The sequence below is a fragment of the Prionailurus viverrinus genome, chromosome B1 (genome assembly GCF_022837055.1).
Source record: "Prionailurus viverrinus isolate Anna chromosome B1, UM_Priviv_1.0, whole genome shotgun sequence".
Taxonomy (NCBI): domain Eukaryota; kingdom Metazoa; phylum Chordata; class Mammalia; order Carnivora; family Felidae; genus Prionailurus; species Prionailurus viverrinus.
Genome location: NC_062564.1, coordinates 66,699,169 through 66,721,894, shown reverse-complemented (window position 1 = coordinate 66,721,894; position 22,726 = coordinate 66,699,169). Strand labels below are relative to the sequence as shown.

Sequence of the window (22,726 nt, the reverse complement as noted above, 5' to 3'; positions counted from 1 at the left end):
TATAGCTACCTAGAAAATATGACTCTTCCTTGTCTACTATAATTAAGACTCCTTCACCTAATGATGTGAAAACTATCTGAGAATATAACTTTGACAATGTTTATATAAAGTATCTTATTGCTATCTCTGTTACTCTGCAACATGAAATTGCTTTAACTTAGAGTATTTTCTAAAATAGCATATGTAAAATAACATATATATCTTTATGTTTTTTTCTCTTTCTTCTAAATGGAAGCAAAATCTTCCAGCTTCAATTTCTTTCAATATACAACTTTATAATCACCTTTTCAGACAGCTTTTCTATATAAACAAGACTTTAATATTCCTTCATCACTTTGAGAAAGGCATGGATCTTTTCACTACACTAAAATTAAACCCAATAAATATTTATTGAGCACTTAAATATGTCGGGCACTGTGCTAAATAATTTATATAAATTATAAAATTTCATCCTTTAAAAAATAAATCTTTTTTAAATGCCCTATTATTGACTCCATTTTATACACAAGAAAACTGAAGTATGCTGATGCTAAGTTTGAGGTCACCAGTTCTTATGGTCTGAATGTTTTGTCCCCTTCCCAATTTATCTGTTGAAATCTTAATTCCCCAATATGATGGTGTGAAGAGATGGGGCCTTAAGGGTAATTAAATCATGAAAGTGAAACCCTCATGAATAGGATTAGTGCTCTTTTAAAAGAGACCCAACATAGACCCCTCACCCTTTCCACCACTTCAAGACACAGGGAGAAGCCACTTGCTATGAATCAGGAAGAGGGCTCTCAGCAGAATATTAATATGGTGTGGGGGATAAGCTTAGGAATCCCCGGGCTTACACCAATGGGTTAACAAGGCATAAAGAAATACAAAGTCATAAAATGCTCACACCTGAGTTTGGGTAAATCAGTTTGGCACTCAAGAATAGGGGGGTGCAAAGACACCCCAAGAATAGGGAGGTGCAAAGGTGCCAGGAATCGGGAGGTGCAAAGGCACTCCAAAACAGAGAGGGGGCATAACCCTCAAAATAGAGATGGAGAGGCAAAGGCCTAAAATAGAAATGGTGCAAAGGTGCCAAATACACAGGTATATGAAATGAACAAGATTAGATATTCAGAGTGGAAGCACCCCCAATTTAGTACTGTAGCAGAAAAGCTGTTTTCACAGGAGTATAGGGCCAGGTTAGGTAAATTGGTGAATTAGACCATAGACGGCTATGCTGCAGGCAAAGCAGTCAGCTGAGATGGTTAACAAAAGAAAAGGTGCCTTGTCAACCCTGAGGTTATTCCCACTATCTGTCTCATCCCCTAGGCTAAGATAAACAGAGGTGCTGCCTCATGTGCACTGTAAACAACCCTCCTCCAGACTGCCTGGTGCCTGGATTTTGCTTTGTATTAACCCAAATCCCTAACAACGAATATCCTCAAGACCCCCTTTCCCTCACATCCACAAGTTAATGTTCACAGATTCATTGTCCCTTTGTGCACACCCATTGCCATGCTTGTAAGCCTTCTGATCCTAATAAAAATGGGGCAAGGACCCTTATTCGGGGCTATTGTCTTTTTCCTGGACATTAGCCATCTTCTCGCTTTAATCCTGCATCTGCTCTTTTGCTGGCCAAAAGAGAACTTTAGACTTAAAGTCTATGACAACATGGTAGTGCTTTAAACTTTGATTTCTCAGCTTCAGAACTGTGAGAAATAACTTCTTATGGTTTTGCTACTAAGTCTTTAGTGTTTTGTTATGTCATCCCAGTGGACTAAGACACCACCAAAGCCAGGTTCTAAGATGAGCATCCCAACCATCGGACTGCAGAATCGAACTACTCTTGTTATTATGCAATGAAAGTATTTTTTTAAATCTTATTTTATTCATTTGCCAGGGGGGGAAGGGGAAGAGACAACGCACACTGTCAGCACAGAGCATGAACTGTGAGATCATGAGTTGAGCTGAAATCAAGAGTCAGATGCTTAATCGACTGAGACACCCAGGCTCTCCTTGTTATTATGTAATTGTTAACACATCTTCCTCTTTCTAGATTTCCACTATTTTAGCCAAACCTCAAAATTACCTTTGAGTTTTTAAAATATATATGTTTTAATATATATATAAATAGATACACTATATATAAATATATATAGACACATCAATCATACTCTTTACCTCCATCCTGATTCAGCTTTTCTAATCTTTTAATCTTTCATTTTCTCAGCATTTTTCTAATCTTAAATAGATGAAATCAAATGTACAATTTTGATGCTTGACCATAGTTGAGAATTATGGCCTGAGAATAGGCACTCTTTGAATTCAGGGACAAAATCTTCCATTTATCCTGAACCCCCATTACACCTTTATTATCTTACTGCCAATAGAAACTCCATAAATATTTCTTCAGTGATTAAATCTTTATAAGCTTCTACACAATTAAAAAGTTGCCTCAAGGCTCTGATGTCTGGAAAGTCAATAGAAAAAAAACTACAACTTTTAAAAAAATCATTAATTTTGTTGAGTTGATTGCTTACATTCTTTCCAAAGCAGTAAAAAAGAGAACTGTGGTTAAAAGTAAAATCTGTAACACATTGCAAAAATTTTGAAAAAATATTGGGGCTACTATTAATGATAATCAATTATGTAAGAGTAAAAATTAGAACATTTAACAACCTATAAATGGTAAACACTGACCACTCTGAATATATAGGGTAGCACATGTCAGTTGTGATTATACCAGAACATAACAAATGAATTTCAGGCCTATATTTAACAACAAGCATTTGTTCCAATCTGGAAGAAAATTTCATCCATTAAAAAATGGCATATTTTAAATTTAAAACTTTCTTTCCTATTTCGTATTACGTTTTTCTTCATAGTTCTAGATTACATGGTAGCAGTGTTACTTTACTTTAAACGAGGCTTTCTATGTAATATACATTGCTTCAATATACACTCACATTAATGTAATTTCCTTTGTAATTTTGATTATGCTAGTGTGTTTTTACTTTGTAAACTTGTGCAAAGTATTTCCTAGCTTTTTATGTATATAAAATATGTTTTCATAAAATAGCAATAAAAGTAATTTAAGCAAACATCTACATTTTAAAATTGACTAAGTACTATTATCTCATGATTTATGTGATTTTCTAAAAACTCTGGTAGTTTCTCATTAACCTATTTAGATATTTATTCCATCATCAATAAATAGCACAGTGAAATATAAAATTCAATAATGTAAATATAGTTTGTTAAATACATTATTTGTAAAACTTTTTTTACAATTTTGTAAATTGAATTTTGTAAAAAAATTCAATAATGTAATTTAATTTGTTAAATACATCATTTGCAAAACTTTTATTTTCCTCTAGGGGCACCTGCCTGGCTCAGTCAATTAAGTCTCTGACTTTGGCTCAGGTCATGATCTCATGATTAGTGGGTTCAAGCCTGCATCGGGCTCCCCACTGATAGTGTGGGGCCTGCTTGGGGTTCTCTCTCTCCCTTTCTCTCTGCCCCTCCCCCAATCGTGTTTTTTCTCTCTCTCAAACATAAATAAATAAACTTAAAATAAAAAACAACTTTTTCCTCTAAAGTAAGCCATTTCATGTGTTAAAGAGATACACTAGAAAATAAGTAAATAATATGGACTGAAGTTATTATTTCAAGTTAACAAGCAAACAAAAGTCAAGCAACTACATTCTTTGGTGAGAAAAATCAAAACCAAAATCATGAAAGCTATGTAAAAAATATTATTTGATATATATGTGAATAATTAGATTAATTATATTTTATTTCACTGAAGAAAATAACCCTGCACTAATTTGAAAAGATATATACATCCTTATGTTTATTGCAGCATATTAACAACCACCAAGATATAGAAGCAATCTAATATTAGTTAATAGACAAATGGATAAAGAAGATGTGGTTGAGACACGTGGGTGGCTCAGTCGGTGAAGCATCTGACTTCAGCTCAGGTCATGTTCTCATGGTTTGTGAGTTTGGCCCACATCAGCCCAGAGCCCACTTCTAAAAACTCTGTCCCCTTTTCTCTCTGCTGCTCCCCTTCTCACACACATTTTCTCTCTCTCTCTGTCTCTCTCTTTCTCTATCTCTCTCTCTCAAAAATAATTAAACGTTAAAAATATTAATTTAAATATATATATATATATATATATAATGGAATATTACTCAAACATAGAAAAGAAATCTTGCCATTTGTAACAACATGGACGGACCTAGAGGGTATTATGTGAAGTGAAATGAGTCAGAACGAGATAGATAAATACCGTATGATTTTACTTATACATGTAATCTAAATAATAAATGGACAAATAAAGCAAAATAGAAACATACTCAGATGTTGAGAACAAACTGATGCTTGCCAGAGGGGAGGGATATGGGAGACAGATGAGATAGGTGAAGGGGATTAAGTGGCACAAAGTTCAGTCATAACATAAATAATACAGGAAGACATAATGCACAACATAGGGAATATTGTCAGTAATATTGTGACTGCTTTGTGTGGTGATAGCTGGTAACTAGACCTGTCATAATAACACTTTCATAATGTATATAAATATCAAATCACTGTGTTGTACAGCTGAAACTAATATAATATTGCATGTCAATTATTCTTCAATGAAAAAGGAAAGAGACTTACAAAATGTTTCCATTGATATAATAGTGAGTAATAAATTAAAAATGTCTATAATTTTTATAGAACTACTATTCAAAGGGTTTTATGTATATATGGATTCAGATTTGCCCCAAAGATAATAAGGATTAATTAAGTTTCAGAGTCCCTCATCTGTACATTTACAAGGATATGACAGGAACCCTGAAATGTGTGTATATCGCTATATGTTTCTGTAAAAATTTATAAATATATTGAAGTTTCTGATTTCCTGTCTTATTGTAATAAACATCCAATTTTGTATCTAATTGTTATTTATAATTTGTATTCTATTTCTTAAATAGAGCACCTTTCAACTACAGGTGTTCTATTTTTTTAATGGAATTTACAGGGTTTTTTAAAGTTTATTTATTTATTTTGAGAGACAGAGAGAGAGAGAGTGCAAGTGGAGGAGGAGCAGAGAGAAAGGGAGGCAGAGAATCCAGGCAGGCTCCACACTGTCAGCACAGAGCCCAATGCAGGGCTCAAGAACTGTGAGATCATGACCTGAGCCGAAAGCAAAAGTCAGATGCTTAACCAACTGAACCACTCAGACGCCTCAAAATGTGGGTGCTTTAAAACTTCAAGGTCACAGGGGCGCCTGGGTGGCGCAGTCGGTTAAGCGTCCGACTTCAGCCAGGTCACGATCTCGCGGTCCGGGAGTTCGAGCCCCACGTCAGGCTCTGGGCTGATGGCTCAGAGCCTGGAGCCTGTTTCTGATTCTGTGTCACCCTCTCTCTCTGCCCCTCCCCCGTTCATGCTCTGTCTCTCTCTGTCCCAAAAATAAATAAACGTTGAAAAAAAAAATTAAAAAAAAAAAAAACCAAAAACTTCAAGGTCACATAATGTTGAACCACCCCGATTATATAAATTCTTTATATTTTGGCAATGTTGTACTTTACACATGAATAAACAGAAGTAAAAAAGATGAAGTAACTTATCTATGAAGACTTTTTAGTTAATTTTACAATATTCAAAACTAGGCCATCTGACTGTGAAGTCCAAGTTCTAGAAGTCCATGCTTTATGGATATAAGCATCAATATAGATGAATCTCCAAACACAATGGCAAATACATATGTAAAATACAATATGACTCAATTTATGTAAAATTCAAAAGGCAAAAATTAACTGTATCTTTTAGGTATATATGCATTATACATTATATACATTTATGGTAAAAATAAAAAACAACAAAGAACTAGTTAACATATAAGTCATGGTAAGAGTTATATCTACAGAAAAAGAAGGAGAATATAATGGGGAGGAGCCTATAAGCAGCTTCAAGTTTGTTGTTAATGTTATATTTTTTAAATGATTATTGGGTCCATAATCATCACTGCATTTTTTTTTTAAGTTTACTTACTTTAAGAGAGAAGAAAGTATGATCTGGGGAAGAGGAAGAGAGAGAGAGAGAGAATCCCAAGCAGGTCCCTCACTGCCAGCGCACAGCCAGATGCAGGGCTCAAACCCACAAACCATTTTATCATCATCTGAGTCGAAATCCAGAGTCGGAGGCTTAACCAACTGAGCCACCCAGGAGCCGCCTATAATTATCAGTGTATTACTTCACTTTAAGTTGTATACACCCTTAGGTATGTGTAATACTGAAATATAAAACAACTAATTAAATAAACAATTCTACTAGGCCTTAAATCATGTATCTTTAAGTATATAGCTTTCCCTAAGTATATGTAGAAAGTTCTGTCTCTTTCTTATTTACTCTAGATAGACTGGAATTTTACTTCTTAAAATTTTAATGAAAAAGATAAACATAGAGATGCTAAAGTATATTCTAGCATATTCTGAAAGAGAACTAATCTTTATTTTGGTTTCATCAAAAATATTAATAACATAGTACCCAAAGGTACTTGGAATCTTAATGTTATATAATTAGTGAATTAATAACATATATTATAGACTTCTGGCTCCATCTTAGAATAGAAAATGGAAAATGGAATAGAACATGGAAATCCAAACAATCAGAAGCTGGGCAATCTATAAAATCATATTGTGTTCTCAAACCCATCAGAGTGCTGACTTCAAAGGCAGCTGATAAGGGTAAAATCGGATTAAGCTGGAGTGAGCTTCCAGAAAGAGACAAGGCACAGGCAATCACACACCTATAAGGGAGCATGGAAGAAAACAAGGCTGCCATGTAGACAGGTATTAAAAAAAAACAAAAAAAAAAATGAAGTGATTTTTAATGAATTGTTAAAAGCTAAACACACACAGTTAGGAGTATAGATCCCCAGGAGCACAAATGCTTGCAGCCATTTCTCCATGGACCTCACTATTTGCTCATGAAAAACACTGGGGGCAGTAGAGATCAGGGGAAGCATCCGTCAAGTGTAGTTCTGATGTTGTGTAACATAATGGAGTCCTGCTGCTGAGAAAAAAGAAACAACAGTTCTTGCCTGAGTCTTCTCCCCAGTGGAATAAAGTTTTAAACTGCCAAAGAAAGGCAGTGAATCCTGTCACTTTCTGTTGGTGAAAACTTACTGAGTTTGGGAAAGGGAGAAAGGCAAGAAATCTTCCTACTTCCAGAAAATTAAAGATCCCTTAACACTGGGGGCAGGCAGGATATCTGAGAAAACTCTGCTCAAAAGACTCAGAGACACATGAACAGCCTAAGGCTAAGGTTGAATGAGGAAAACATAGAATGCTTCCTTGCTCCTCACCACCCAAGATATCAAGAACCAGAAAATAAGCAACAGCGGAATACCACTAATGGAGAGGACAAGAGCATGGAGAGACAACTTCGCTGAGGCACAAGAGTATAAAATTGAAGGTGGACCAAGCAGAATCAAGAATTTTCTCAGATAAGCAATTTAGCTCCCACCTTAACCAAAAGGTACCACTAGAGGAACTTGAAACTGTCTAACTTGGTCTCTACTACCCCACACAGAATATGCGGATTTCAACAAAAAAATTATGAGACACACAAAATTGAAAGGAAAAATAATTTGTTGTTGAGAGGTGAAACAATCAAAAGAACTAATCTCAAGTATAAATCTACTGTTAGGAAAATCAGATAGGGGATAACATAACAATGATTAATATGTCACAGGCTCTAGTAGAGAAACTTGAAGACATTCATGAATGGATGGGTAATTTCAGGAGAGAAATAGAAGCAATAAGAAAGTGTCAAAATACATGCTGGAAATAAATTTAAACACACACACAGTAGCAGAGATGAAGAGCGCCTTTGACAGGCTCATCAGTATGCCTGACACATCCAAAGAAAGACTCAGTGAACTTGAATATAGGTCAATAGACATTACTCAGATGGAAACACACACAGGAAATTAGTGAAATAAAAATTTAGAAGAAAGAGAGAGAAATGAGCATCCAAGAGATATAGGCCAATATCAGTCTAAAATGTGTGTAATTGAAATCCTAAAAGAAAAGAGACAGAGAGAGAGAGAGAGAGAGAGAGAGAGAGAGAATGGAAAAATGCTTGCAAATGAATAGTCAAAATATTTTCAAACATAACTAATTAAAAAAACAACCAGGAAATAAATTCACACTGCTGAAGACCAAAGATAAAGAGAAATGCTAAAGGTTGTCAGAAAAACAAATGCACATAATCAACTTTAAGGACCTGGAGAGCCTTCCAGGTTCTTGACACCAGGTATTACCAGAGTAAAAGTATCAACATATCTGAAAAAAAAATGTGTATAATGTAGAGGAGTGGATGATCTCCAACAGAGGATAAGAAAAATCAGGGAAGTGAGGTAACAATATCAATATCAATTCTCCAACATAAAATAAGAGAAGTTCTCTTTCCCTGACCAAGGGAAGTTGGACCATTCAATCATAGATAACCTTATTGCAAATATCAATCACTCCATCAATTAATTGTTTGAGCATATATAAATAAAAAATGCATACAATTTTAACAGAAAATGATCAGATTCTGATGCTATTATATATTCAAATGATAAAACTAATCATCTCTTGGTATTTGTACCTAAATAATATTCATTTCCAATCACTTTCTTTTCAATAGTATTTGCTTCTTACTTTCAATATAGTTTTGATAATTATCTTCCCAGTATCTTCTTGGGTTGATTTTCATATTTAGTTAAATTGAGTTTAATATTCATTGATAGATATCTTAAATTTCACAGATTAAATCAGCAAATAATAATATGCAAAAATCCACTCAGCACTATTACCATGAATCATCAGTCTTGAATCAGAATTGCTCCGAGAACCAGAAGAAAGCAAACACATAATTCAAAAACCAATCAAGAGGCAGAAACCACACAGTAATTTGAGCATGGAATTTTCTATTAGAAATTACTAACTGTAACAATGAATTACAGTAATGGGTGATCGTCTACTAAAAGTACTCTAAACAATGTAGGAATAACAGATACAGGGGCAACCATTACCCAGAGAGGTGAGATAGTAAGCCTAAAGAAGAGACTCCTTTCCTGCATTGCTGACACCCAGCCCTTTTGTAGAAGGTAGGCATGTCCATGGCTCATTAGAGAGTAGAAAATTCACTGAGCTGCAAAGCTTCCCAAGAGGTACAAGAGAAATTTTTCATAGGACGTACCCTGCTGAAAACCCCCAACTGAGAAGTCACTTATGGTGTTGTTGGAGAAATCTACCTATGGGGACTGCCATGAGCTGTTATAAATCATGTACTTTTAGAGTCAAGGGACTAAACCAGGAGTTGCACAAAGCTTTGGGACTAAAAAGTTGCACATAGTGCAGAAGTCTGCCAAGGAAAACACACCAGAACTTGAAAGAGAAACCTTCCACTGATGTGTTCTTCTAGTACTCTCTACCAAAAAAAAACAAAAAACCAAAACTGCCATCTGCTACAGGAGAAATATTTTCAAATATATTACAGAACTATCATTTAAGGGTGATTAGAGAGAAGACACAATGCATCAAAAAAAAACATCAATTTTCAGTATCTTTCAAGAAAAATGCCAAATTAGGAACACAAAAGGTCAGCGGTCTGGTCTACTACAAGCCACATGTTTTTCACTACACACACTTTCTATCCTCATCATTCACCAATAAAGAGAACGAGAGGGGAGAGGGGATAACATATAGAGAATAAATTCAAAAGTATCCCAGGGCTGGACACATTGTTATTTTCAGATTGTGAAAATTCATCAAAGTGTAAATTTGTGGTTTATGCATTTGTCTGTAACATTTTTAAATAAAGATTTAAAATAAAATATCCTTGTTGCAAAGTTTAATTTCTGATTATTAGTGACTGCCTGTGCGTAAGAATCCATGTCTATAGCCCTATTAACACATATTTCTCTCTGTTGTAATTGCCTATTTAATTGCAATGCTCTGAATTGAAAATAATTTTATTTCCACATCCTAAATAAAGGTTTGTTAAAAAGGAACTAAAGAATGAGTTTACTTTGGAAGTAAAGACTTGTCAGTCATTCAAAACATGTTTTTCTATGACTTCTTGTATGTTTCCCATTTTTCCTCTACATGAAGATAATTGTCATTATATATGCTATCAGGAAGCTACTGCCAACAGTATTAATTATTTTAAGGTAAAAACCAAATGACCCTCATTTAACTCCTTAAGTTCTTGCCCTTCAATGAAATTTACTAGTTGGACACCCAACTCATCCTCAATACTGAAAGTTGAAATGTCTTTGCCCTTCAATGGAAAATCATCCCAAATCTTAAAAGGTAGGTCCTTTTGACAGTGTTGTTAACATAAGAATCACCTTTCGTGGTAGACAGATTTCACTGATGGTCTCAATTACATGCTTTTCTAAACAATGTAATTTGCTCTATATCTTTCTAGTCTTCTCTTTGACTATGACTTTTGCTGTTTTAGTTACTCTGGCTAAAGTGATTTAGTAAATGTGATGCAAACAGAGATTTGAAAAAAAGAAAAGTGCATTTCTGCTTGCTCTATTACATGACTTGTCCTTCTCTCTTCTGGATTCTTGCCATTAACATAAGCACATGCAGATTAGCCTCCTACAGATTGAGAGACCCTATGGAGTATAGCTAAATCATCCCAACTGAGGCTATTCAAGACTGAGCAGTTCCTGGCTTACCCACAAGTTTATTACATTGGACTGAGAAAATTAAGCAAGATCAGTCTAGTTTAATCCAGATCATCAAGGTCTCCATGCTAACCCAGAACCTTGCAAGAATTAATGAATGGTTGCAATTTTAAGTCATTTAATTTTGGAATAAAGTATCATGTAGCAATGTTAATTAGTGTAACTTTTTACCTCTGGCTGGAGTTTTCTCTTACTTGATTTTTTTTCATTATTAAAATTTTGTTTGGTTTTGTTTTCTTAAGAAATAATGTTCAGAGCACTTCACTGGAGTTATTGAATAGGCAAACTGAATAAGAATCAAAAAGCCACATGTAAGAACATTAAGTGATCACTTGGGTTTCTCAATAACTAGAGAGCATTTTTCTTCATATCAGCAATGAGAGATTATAAATCTAAATTGTATTACAACCAAAATAGAGAATATCATATACCATGAACTTTAAAATTACTTGGGGGGCGCCTGGGGGGCGCAGTAGGTTAAGCGTCCGACTTCAGCCAGGTCACGATCTCGCAGTCTGTCAGTTCGACCCCCGCGTGGGGCTCTGGGCTGATGGCTCAGAGCCTGGAGCCTGTTTCTGATTCTGTGTCTCCCTCTCTCTCTGCCCCTCCCCCGTTCATGCTCTGTCTCTCTCTGTCCCAAAAATAAATAAACGTTGAAAAAAAAATTAAAAAAAAAATAAAATTACTTGGGATGAGTTAAAAGCTTATATTTAAAATCTATAAATGCTGAGCCTACTAAATAATATAATTGATGAAAAATGAAATTAACAGTTAAAAATTAAATATACAGTAGTAATGTTCTGATTTCATTAAGAAAGTTGCAACATTTAAATAAAAAATGTTTTTAAAATCATTTGGAAGTCTTTTACAATCAAAAGGTGATAATTCAATAAATGTAGACTTACTGTTGTTTCATTATGTGTGAACTGACCCACAGGTTGTTATTAAGTAACATAACAAGTTTGATGACCATCAGTGAGGTAATAATGATGAACAGCCGAACAAAACCGAACAGTCTCATGTTCCATATCATTCTGCAAGTTAGGGGAAAGAACCTTATGATTTCATGATGAGTCATGAAATGCTGTTTATATGAGAAATTTATTACTGAATTTTTCTTCTCTGTGCAGTTAGATGATAACCCTGTTATTGGCTCAGTTGTCTTTTGTAAGTTAGGAGACAATGGGGAGTATTGTTCTTCTAATTGCATGCACGACAGGTAAAATATAGGTCATATTCAAAAACAATGACTCTTTTTTTTTACATTAATGCTCTGTTACCACGATAAGAATAAATAAGACTTTAAAAATTGAAGAACATTAAATAACTTCTCTAAGACTATTTATTTCTTTCAGGAAATGTTTGTTGGATACCTTCTTTTTGACTGGCCACTTTGAATCTCAGGCAAAGGCTGCGTACTTGTCTTTTCATATGTCCTATGGGAAGGGATAATTTCCTTTTAACTAATCACAAGGAAAAAAGATATAATCGGTACTGAGGACCTGAATAAAGATGATTCTTTATTCTACTCCTAATCTTAAAAAAAATTTTAAACTCTCCAATCCAATGGGTGCTTACTTAGAACAAAGATGTTTACAGAATTTATAAGATGATGATTATTTAGCATTTCAAAATGTTTATTTTTCTCTTTCTACTTATTCTTTCTGCTTTCTTCAGCTTTATTGGATGATATTATACATCCACATGTGTAAACTTAACCCACCAAAACTATGCTTATTAGAGAAGCCTGGTTGATGCTTTTGTTAACAACACTTTAATTCTAATTATTTATTTAAGTCATTGACTTTCTGAAAAATCAAAACTTGAATTTGAAATCCAGCTTTGTCACAGACTGCTTTCAAAAAAACTGGAGAAAGCTGTTTCCACTCTCCAAGCTTCAATTTCCAAATATACAGAACGGGGTTGAAAACATTTCCTCACTTTATATCACAAGTAGATCTGAGGAGAAAATGAAAATAAAATGACGTTTCGGAAAGCACTTTGTAAATTACAGTAAAATAGGACATATGACCCTTTTGATTGTAAGGAATTAAAAGTTTGTATATTAGCACATCTAATTTTGCATGCATTGAAGGTTTCCAAATGGGAGGTAAACATGTTAAAGTAATAATCAATATTATAATTACTTTTAGCAGTTCATTCCAACATCACCAATCAGTACAGTTTTCATACAGTTGGTAAAATTAAGATGTTCTGAAGTTCTTTTATAAATGCAGCTGTATATTCTTCTGTTTGGAAGGACTGTTTCTCTCACGGTTCCTTTTCTTTGGTTTACAAAGGCTCAGCTTCGTTGTTCGGATGATAATTTCACATTTAGAGCAAAATGGTAAAGAAAAGCATAACTGAAAATAAAGCGATACTTCCTCATTTGAGATTTTCTACACATTTCTAAACTCATCAAAAAGGATGAAGTAAACAGTCATAACTAAGAATCTTAAATAATTAGTATATATTCTTTAAAAACATTTTTTACCTCATGTTAACATCTGTAGGAGAAAAACCACATGTGATATACTAATAGAAAATGTCATATGAGAGTTTTAAATTTTATATCAAAAAAGAATATATGATTGCCTATTCAGTCTTGTCTCTTGCCATCAGGCTCACAGAGGCCTCTTTTGATTTCTTTCCAGCAGTCCAGAATCCTTTCCACCCTGTAGTGCTCACACCTATTGCTTAGTGCACACCTTCCAGAACATTTCCTATATATCCTTAAGATATTACACTAAATCTCCTGTTGGATAACATAAATGAAGTCCCCTCTGTATAATCTATCATATTACTCTATACTTTTTATTCTTAACTTTTGGTACAATTGCTATTAGCTTTTAAATTTTATGTGACTATTTTTAATGATCTATCTCCATAGTCTTATCCACGAAGACAGGTAGCATGTAGTTCACTACATGTCTTCAGCATGTAGCACCATGCCTGGCATATGGGAAGAGTGCAATAGACATTTGAGTGTGTTAATAAAATAAATCAATAATAATTTCTCTTTTTCAAATTTCCCAAGCATTTAGTTGGAAAATTATTTATTATAAACAACATTTTAAAGTATATATCATGCTGAAAATAAGTTTATTTTACCTTTGATTAGACTTTTTATTAAGTGGTAGGTCATTAAGTGTTGCTATTTAGATTTATTTGATAAAATTATGCTGCAGCATTCCGGTGTTAAGCCCAACAAATATACTTAAACCTTAAATTATTTATTTCATTGGATTCCAGAGCATTTTATTTATTTATTTATTATTTATTTATTTATTTAAGAGAAAGTGAGAGAGTGTGAGCAGGGGAGGGGCCAGAGGGAGAGAGAGAATCATAAGCAGTCTCCATGTCCAGCACAGAGCCCCACGTAATGCTTCATCTTACAACCGTGAGATCATGACCTGAGCTGAAATAAAGAGTTGGCCGCTTAATTGACTGAGCCACCCAGGCACCCCTCCACAGCAAATATTTTGTTTAAAGATGGTTATCAAAATTAAATTCAATCCTGATACGTCATGTGGCTAGTTTGCTGGATTGAATTAGGTCAAGCTATCAAGAACAGTGACTGGTGTAATATTTTTTCCTACTTACAAGTTACTAAGTAGGTCTGCTCGAGTTCTGTGAATGCTGGCGGAAGACATGAGATTCCTGGGTCAGTGACAAAAGTCTTCCTTATTTGTAGTGCAGCAAGCAGCATGAGCTTCACACTTTTATCAGTTCCCCTTGCCCCGTCAGCCTTATGGGAATGATGCAAAGCAGCCCGGGTGAATGCTGCACATAGTAAGCAAGCCCAAACTCTGTTTTGGAGGGAGACACTATTTCCATTTTCAAGGACTGTACTCTACACAAATACCCTGACAAACATAGTCCTGAACAAAAACTGTCAGTGCCTCTGTTCAAAAGACATGCAAAAATGCTTAACACTCAATGGAAAATTGTTTTTTAATGTACTCCTCATTTAATGGAAATCTTGCAGTTTATACTTTGAAATAATCATTTTATTCATTTTATCAGAGCAGTACATGTGTCAGAAAACTTTTATTTCCATACGTATATTTAAGCACACTAAATATGACACCAATTAAAGCGTATACTGGCTTGTTGAAACTCTTCTCGCTAATAAAAAATAGATAATACGCAGCCATAGAAATGTTGAATGTCGGCTTTCCTTCTTTTGGATTATATTTCTAGAGCCAATCATGTTGCACATTTGTAAAATGCTCCGTTGCATGTCTAAGGGTTACACATGCTCTAATCACAGAACTACGGTTTTGTTATAGAATCCTTAAGCTGGCAGAAGTGATAAAGATGAGATAGAGGTGTACATCACGTAATAACATCAAATATAATATCTCTTTTACTTTCCCAACGCATGCTGCTTGCCTCAGAAGAAAACTGATTCTATCCTTGCTTCAGCCCAATTTTGCTTTAAATTTGAAAAATTTGAGGTGCTCGCATGGCTGAAGTCAGTAAATGCAATCCAGGTTTGCAAAATCTAGAAAGGACTGCTTTAAACAAGAGAGTGGGGGAGGATCATTTCAGTGGGGATAGCACATCACCCCTGCCATGGAAACCTAAATTCAAAATCAAATGATGAGGGGTTGAAATTGAAAATGAAGACTCTGCCACAAAGTTCATTCTTGAGATGACAAGGCAGCTTCTTTGTAGTGATATGAAATTACTAACTTAAATCAACTTCTTCCATAATTTATTTCATTTATATTTTGGTTGTGGATGAAGTTTCGCTGTAGAGATTTTATGTTCTATAGTTTTTGCATGGCAATTTCAGGTGCAGATATAATGAAAAATTGACTATTTTCTATAGCCCCTTTTCTCATTCATAAGACAAAATAACCAACATAATTAAATTTTAAATTATGAAAGAAATATATAAAATTACTTGTAAGATAACTCAATTCAGTATATTTATTCCATCAAGGAATAAATGGACACAGAAGATCTGAATAATTTGCCCAAGGTCAAGAGTAGGTGAGGTCAAGAGATGAAAAAAATATAAACATAACTTCCTAGATCAGTCAATTATTTAAGTCATCGTCTTAAGGCTTTCTTTGCAATTTAATCATTAATACTCTATGAAGAAACCTGAGATATCTTTTTCTTCTATTCTTTTCTTTTCTTTTTTTTTTTAGACCTTTGCCTGAAATAGAATATATGAAAGCCATTATAACAAATCTTCTAAGTGAAGACCATGTGTTTGGACTAGAAGGAAAATATAGATAAAAGTCTTCCAGTGTGACATCAATGGGTTAATGGGTCCCAAGTGAGAGCTGGGGGCCACTCACAGTGTTAATTTGAGAATAATGCTTTGGACTAGAGAAGCCATTTTGGCCAGGTGTGGCAGGCTTTTAGCCAAAGATGAAGAATCAGCAGAAACACCTTTAGATCAAATTATGAGAGCAGAGCTATAGCAGAAACAGAGACAATGGAGGAGGGGTGTCCAGAACTCTTGGGGATACCATGCCCATTCCAAGATGCTTCTGAAGCCAAGATAGGAGAAGTGGCATTCAAACACTAGAAGGTAAATATATTTTCCTAGATATCTCTAGAGCTATTAAGGTGGGATGCCTGGTGAAAATGGGAAAAAGGTACATAAACCTGGTGCTGGCAAAATAGTTTTGAGTATAAATGGAAGGGACTATGTGCTAAACAGTGTGGGCGCCTCATGTGGATCACCTTTTCCATACTGACAAGATTCCTGGGTGGTGGGCAAGATGAGCCTCATTTTACAGAAGAAAAAACTAAGGCTAAGAGTGGTGAATTCCCATTGCTAGGAAGTAGCAGGGCCCAAAGTTTGAGCCAACCTTGGTTGGTGGGCTTGTTTCTTTTTCATAAGGTGCTTAGCTACAGCCAGTTACCTGATTTTGGAAGCCTAGTGGATACAATAAAAGGAGCAAGAAACAGAAGTAACATTGTGAGAGAATTTGCCACAGACCTGAGCTGATACACAAGGAGGGGGTGGCTTCCTGATACAACTGGAAAAATAGGCACAAAATAGGCACAATGTGGGTGGACAGTCCAGTTATTCAGCTGTGGTTGGGACAATGGGTGAGAAGAGAAACATTTGAGGGATTCTCAGGTTCTCAGCCTGAATGTGGATGTTTGGATTTCCTAGTCATCAAGGAAGAAGGAAGAGAAGTGATTTTCCATTTCTTCTCAGCACCAGTGAAGCATTTACTGGTTGAGTAGGTGGGGGAGAGGCTGGAGAGGGGTGTGAAGAGAAGGCATTTTTTTTTCTTCAGTGGCCAGCGGAAGGCAGCCACAGAGCAGCACCACTCCTTGGCACTGGGGTAGCCAGATCTCCTACCTCCCAGGGAGCAACATAGGATGTGGAGGGCTGGTTGAGGCACCGACCAGGTCCTGCATGCAGCCACCACTCCCACATGAGTCTGAGGACATTCTGACATGTCTCAGTAGTTATCATACAGTATGGTGTGCCTTTCCAGTAAGGTGTGGACTTCACGAGGGCAGGATTATATCTTTTTTAAAAGCTATGGTCTTAGGTCAGATTTACCTATGAATATACTCTGAGGATCAGTTGGGAATGTTCTCAGGAGCAATACCTGTTAGAACATGAGGGAAAGGATGAATGGTGATGGGATTAGAACAGAGGCCATGGGGAGCTTGGAGTGTGGCTGGATACAGGCTCATGACATGACATGTCCAGGAGCAGGACGTATCTATTTCTATTTCTTTAAATGCATTTTTAAAATATTTTAAAAGATCTTTATAAAAGATTAAAAGTAAATATGTAATAAGTATGTAACTTACTACATACACTTTTATGATAACTGTAGCCTTTATCACTAATTAGCTAAGAATTAGCAATACGTTATATGTTTTTGTTTATAAATGAATTTTTTATCCATTGTAAATATTCATGAAACACTCACTAGGGAGTATACGGTATTCAAGGTCCTCTGTATACCAAAGTGTACCAACTAACCAAGAAATTGCCATCAGAAGCTTAATTACAGTGAGGACAATACAACAGTAAACACAGACAAGAGCTAATTTCTTAGCGCAAAATTATGGAAAAAAAAATTTAGGGTAGAAAAGTTATTTTGGATGGAATGGTCATATAAGGCCTCTCTGCCAGGGCATATCTTACTAACGAAACTATAAGCTTGAAAAGGAACCAGCCGTGGGAAGGGCCAGAAAGAAAAGGGAGATGCTCAAGCTCAAAGCCCCAAAGGCCAGAGCCATTGGCGTTCAATCTGTGAATATCACAGCACTTACTTCAGGCTGGATGAGTTCATCTGGAGAAAAGAGAAGGGGGTTAAATCTGGCCGTGCCAAAATCTATAGATTGTTAGTGAAGGACGAGTTGGCAAACAAGAAGACTCAAGATCCTCCAGAAGCACAAAAATAAAACCAGCAATGTGCCAAGAGAGAAAGCCAAGAGAGAAAAGAGATTCCTCACATTGTGTGCCTTCTAATAATTAACAACTTTTTTTTAGCGTTTATTTATTTATTTTTGAGAGAGAGAAAGAGCGAGCGAGCAAGCACAAGAGTGAGAGGGGCAGAGAGAGAGGGAGACACAGAATCCAAAGCAGTCTCCAGACTCTGAACTGTCAGCACAGAGCTACGTGGGGCTCGAACCCACGAACCGTGAGATCGTGGACCTGAGCCAAAGTTGGACACTTAACCAATTGAGCCACCCAGGCGACCCTAATAATTAACAACTTCTAATGCAGAACTTCAATTAATTGCCAAACATGAAAATAAAATAAATAAAAATAAAAAAAAACAAAGCATAACTTCAATATTACTTTAGAATAAAGGAAAAACAATAAAATAATAGATACATAAAAGTAATTTGAATAATAACTTGAAATATTGTATTCATATTATTAAAAGAAGATGTTTTATGCCTACTACTTTCAGAATAATAAATAGTACATAATTCAATAACACAGTAATCAAAGAACAAGGATTTATTTCACGGTATTCATTAGTGTGTTTTTTCACTAAAGGGAAATAAAATCAGTGGCATTTTATAAGGCTAGAATAGTCAGCTTTCTCTATTTTGCCCTTTATCAGAACCAGTGTATGATAAGGATGAATGAATTTGGTGCTTGAAATCCACACTATTGTGTTCTACCATTGTGATATTCATTAGCGCCCGCTGCCACATTAACATAAACTTGTGATATGATTTTCTAGATTCTTTTAACAACTATAAAAGGTCACACAGTTCACTTGGACTATGGAAGTAGGGAAGACACAATATCTTTATCAGGGCATTGCTTCAATGAAGGCATATAAGGCTATAAAAGCTTCAGAGGGAATTTCTGCTTGTGAACTGAAAAACTGGTTAACAGTGCTGTAGCGGTCTGTTTCTGTAGGGAAAGGTATTGAAGTAGAATCTATTCTAAAAGCAAGAATTATGTGATGAAGACAAATCCCATACCTCTTTTTGTCTCAGAATTACCATCTACAAAATGGGGATGTTAGTGATAATCTTATAATATTAATGATGTTACAAGGTTCAATGATTCTATTTGTAAAATATACCGACAAATGTGTCTGCAACACTACAATTGTAACATAAATATCTATTATTGATGTTCTGTTATTATAATCTTAAGTAGTTTAACAATTCTACCTTATGACTGAATACTGAAATTCAGAAAAGCTTGGAGCTAAAAAAGGTACTAACAAATCCTTTTTTTTCCTTTTTTCCCTTTTTTTTTTTAGTATTTTTAAATTTTATTTTAGACAGAGAGAGCACACACAACTGGGGAGAAAAGGCAGAGGGAGAGAGGAGAGAGAGAGAATCTTAAGCAGGTTCCATTCACAGCGTGGAGCCCAACGCAGAGTTTGATCTCATGACCCTGGCGTTCATGACCTGAGCCGAAACCAAGAGTTAGACACTCAACTGGCTGAGCCACCCATGCACCCTGGTACTAACAAATCTTTAACCAAGACTGAAGGAAACTGTATCTATTGAACTCAAAATATAATCATAGAATTTCTTATAAACTAAAACTAATTATGTGACAATTCACAGTAGTGCATCTAGTGTAATGCTCTCAAAACTTAACATGGTGGCCTAATCATATAAGTGCTCATAGGATGCTGATGCTGATGAAGAAGAAGGCCCCGAGACAGAAAGACTACAGAGTAGAGCAGGAAAACAGGGGGACCAGAAGGCAAAATCCCTGATAATGTCTTCAAATATTATCCAGTTTAAGAAAACATACAGGTAAATCCATATGCAATAACCTTTATCTGCATTTCAAAAATATTCATCTGAGTTTTCCTTTAAAGAACACATTGCTTCAGCATCTTTTAAATGAAAAATTACAAGTTTTGTTTCATATGTAACTTTTCCGGAACATATCTTGTCTGTGAACTAACAGTGTATGTAGAGAATACATACATTTAAGTCTGAAGAGAATAAATACAATTAAGTCTGAAGGTCATGTTTAAAATAGTCATTTTCTGTGAAGACTTTGAATTGAAACAAACATAAAATATGCAAAATATGAACTCCTAATGTAGCTCAATTATATTTCATATATCATCGACCAATTAATCAAATGAATTTTATGTTTATTTTGTTATTTAATCCTTATTACATTCCCAAATTCTTCTTATGTTTAAAGAAGGAAAATAGTTGAGTGCTTAAATTTAAAATATAGTATTTGCTTATACACAATAATTGCTATTTAAAATACTCTTGCTTACAATTTATTTGAACTCCTTAAAGCGGGAGTTTCACAGTGTGGTTTTTTATATTAGATAGGGCTAATATTTTCTGTGATATCTTGACATTCTTATTTAGTAATTATCTTATCTCAGAATTATACAAAATCAAGTTAATAAAAATTAGTATAAATTTAAAGCTTAAGTATTCTGTATGGATTCTGATAAACTTTCCAGTCTTATTCCAGTATGAACCAAATGATCTGATGTTGAACAATTATGTGATCCTGAGAAAGCTGGGCTCCTTGAATTTCAGTTTCCTTATCTTTAAAAAAAATTGTTTAGCATTTATTTATTATTGAGAGACAGAACATGAGCATGGGAGGGGCAGAGAGAGGGGGAGACACAGAAACCAAAGCAGACTACAGGCTCTGAACTGTCATCACAGATCCCGTTGTGGGGCTCCAATTCAGGATCATGACCTGAGCCGAAGTTGGTCGCTTAACTGACTGAACCACCCAGGCACCACCAGTTTCCTTATCATTTAAAATAAGATTAGTATAACTGAATTTATTTGATTAAATAAGTTTAGATCGGCAAATCTTCTAGTATACTATCCATCACAAAATAGACATTAGTTAAAGTAGAAGTATAAAGAAATAATTTAGCAGAGTGACAAGAGCAAGGATTTTGAAATCAGAACCTTGGAAAGGACTTGAATTCCATTCTCTACTCTTGGATTCCATTTCACAAGTCAACTGGCTTCACTAATTAGTAAGAATAAAAATGTTTATGTTGCATAATACAAGCACATGAAGTTTCTGGTAAATTGCAAGTAATCACAATCATTGTCATTTATGACTGTATTCCAACAACCTATTCTCATTAATAAACCTTTTACCTATACTCTGATAGCAAACCATTTCTATATTGCACGCAGTATATAATACACTATATTTAAAATAAGTTTATTCCCAGAGACTATGTATTCACAGTCACTCCAAATTCACCAACACCTCTTCATCATCCAATGGTTGACGATCTCAAAACTATGGGAGTAAAAGAGAACTTCAATTTAAATATAGGATTGCAATCAGGTGTCCATTACTATCTGTTATGGAACCTCAATTAAAGAGATTCATTGAGATAATAGAAATTGTAACCAATCAACAAGATGAAATGATCATGTAGAACAAATAAAGGGGAGAATCTTCCTGAATAATTAGGAGTCCATATAATCCTTTCTTCCAGATTTATACACAATCTGTATTATATACAATTTGTATTACATACAATTGTATGATTTTTTGCCTCTTTAAATATCAACATCTTTAAACATAAAAAATATTTAGAATCATACAATACTCTTGTTATCTCATAAAAATATTATTAATTTTTCATTATAAGCATATCAATCCATGTAGTATGAAAAGAAATCTAAAAATAAGTGAAAATGGGATTTAATTCCCCTCATTAGATCAAATAAACATCATAACGAAATGGTACAAATATTCTCCATCTCTTCAGTGCTCCTATATTTATAATATCAGTGTACTTCCAATACCATCAACATTTTCCATAATCATGTGTATAGAAACTTTTTACTAGGCTATTATAGCAATACCTTTTTTTTTTAAATTTTTTTAACATTTATTTATTTTTGAGACAGAGAGAGACAGAGCATGAACAGGGGAGGGTCAGAGAGAGGGAGAAACAGAATCTGAAACAGGCTCCAGGCTCTGAGCTGTCCGCACAGAGCCCGACGCGGGGCTCGAACTCACAGCCCTCACGCACTGCGAGATCGTGACCTGAGCTGAAGTCGGCCGCTTAACCGACTGAGCCACCCAGGCGCCCCTAGCAATACCTTTTTTAAACTGTAGCATGCATAACTTTCCTTCTGTCAAAATTATTTTATTAAGCCACCTTTTAAAATTGTTTGGATTATATCTGCTACTCAGCAACCATATTCTCTTACTTCTGGTAATTGGACTTTTAAAAGAGCAACAATTCTCTTTCACCCTTTCTTTTTCTTTTTTTTTCTTTTTTTACTAAGTATATCTTCAGATTTTGTCACTTTATTGTTTGAAAAATGGAAATAATTGTGCTAAACACTTCACAAACCCAATGTTGTGTGTGAAAAGTGTACCATCCTCACTTTACAATGAAGAAAGAGGCTCCAAATCTCCTCAGCCTAGAGAAGACATCTAGTTAAAGGGAGAGAAGGACTTCATAATGGTAGAGCCCAGCCTTCACACAGCTCCTTATGGCATGTCATGCATTGCTGTAGCTCAATACTTAAATCATGGTTAAGAACAAAATGCA

General features: G+C 35.0%; 1 protein-coding gene across 6 annotated transcripts in view; it reads right to left on the bottom strand.

The window, feature by feature from the left end:
- Window positions 1–22,726, bottom strand: part of FSTL5 (follistatin like 5) — a 1,137,298-nt gene that overhangs the window by 194,877 nt on the left and 919,695 nt on the right. The window lies entirely within an intron of this gene.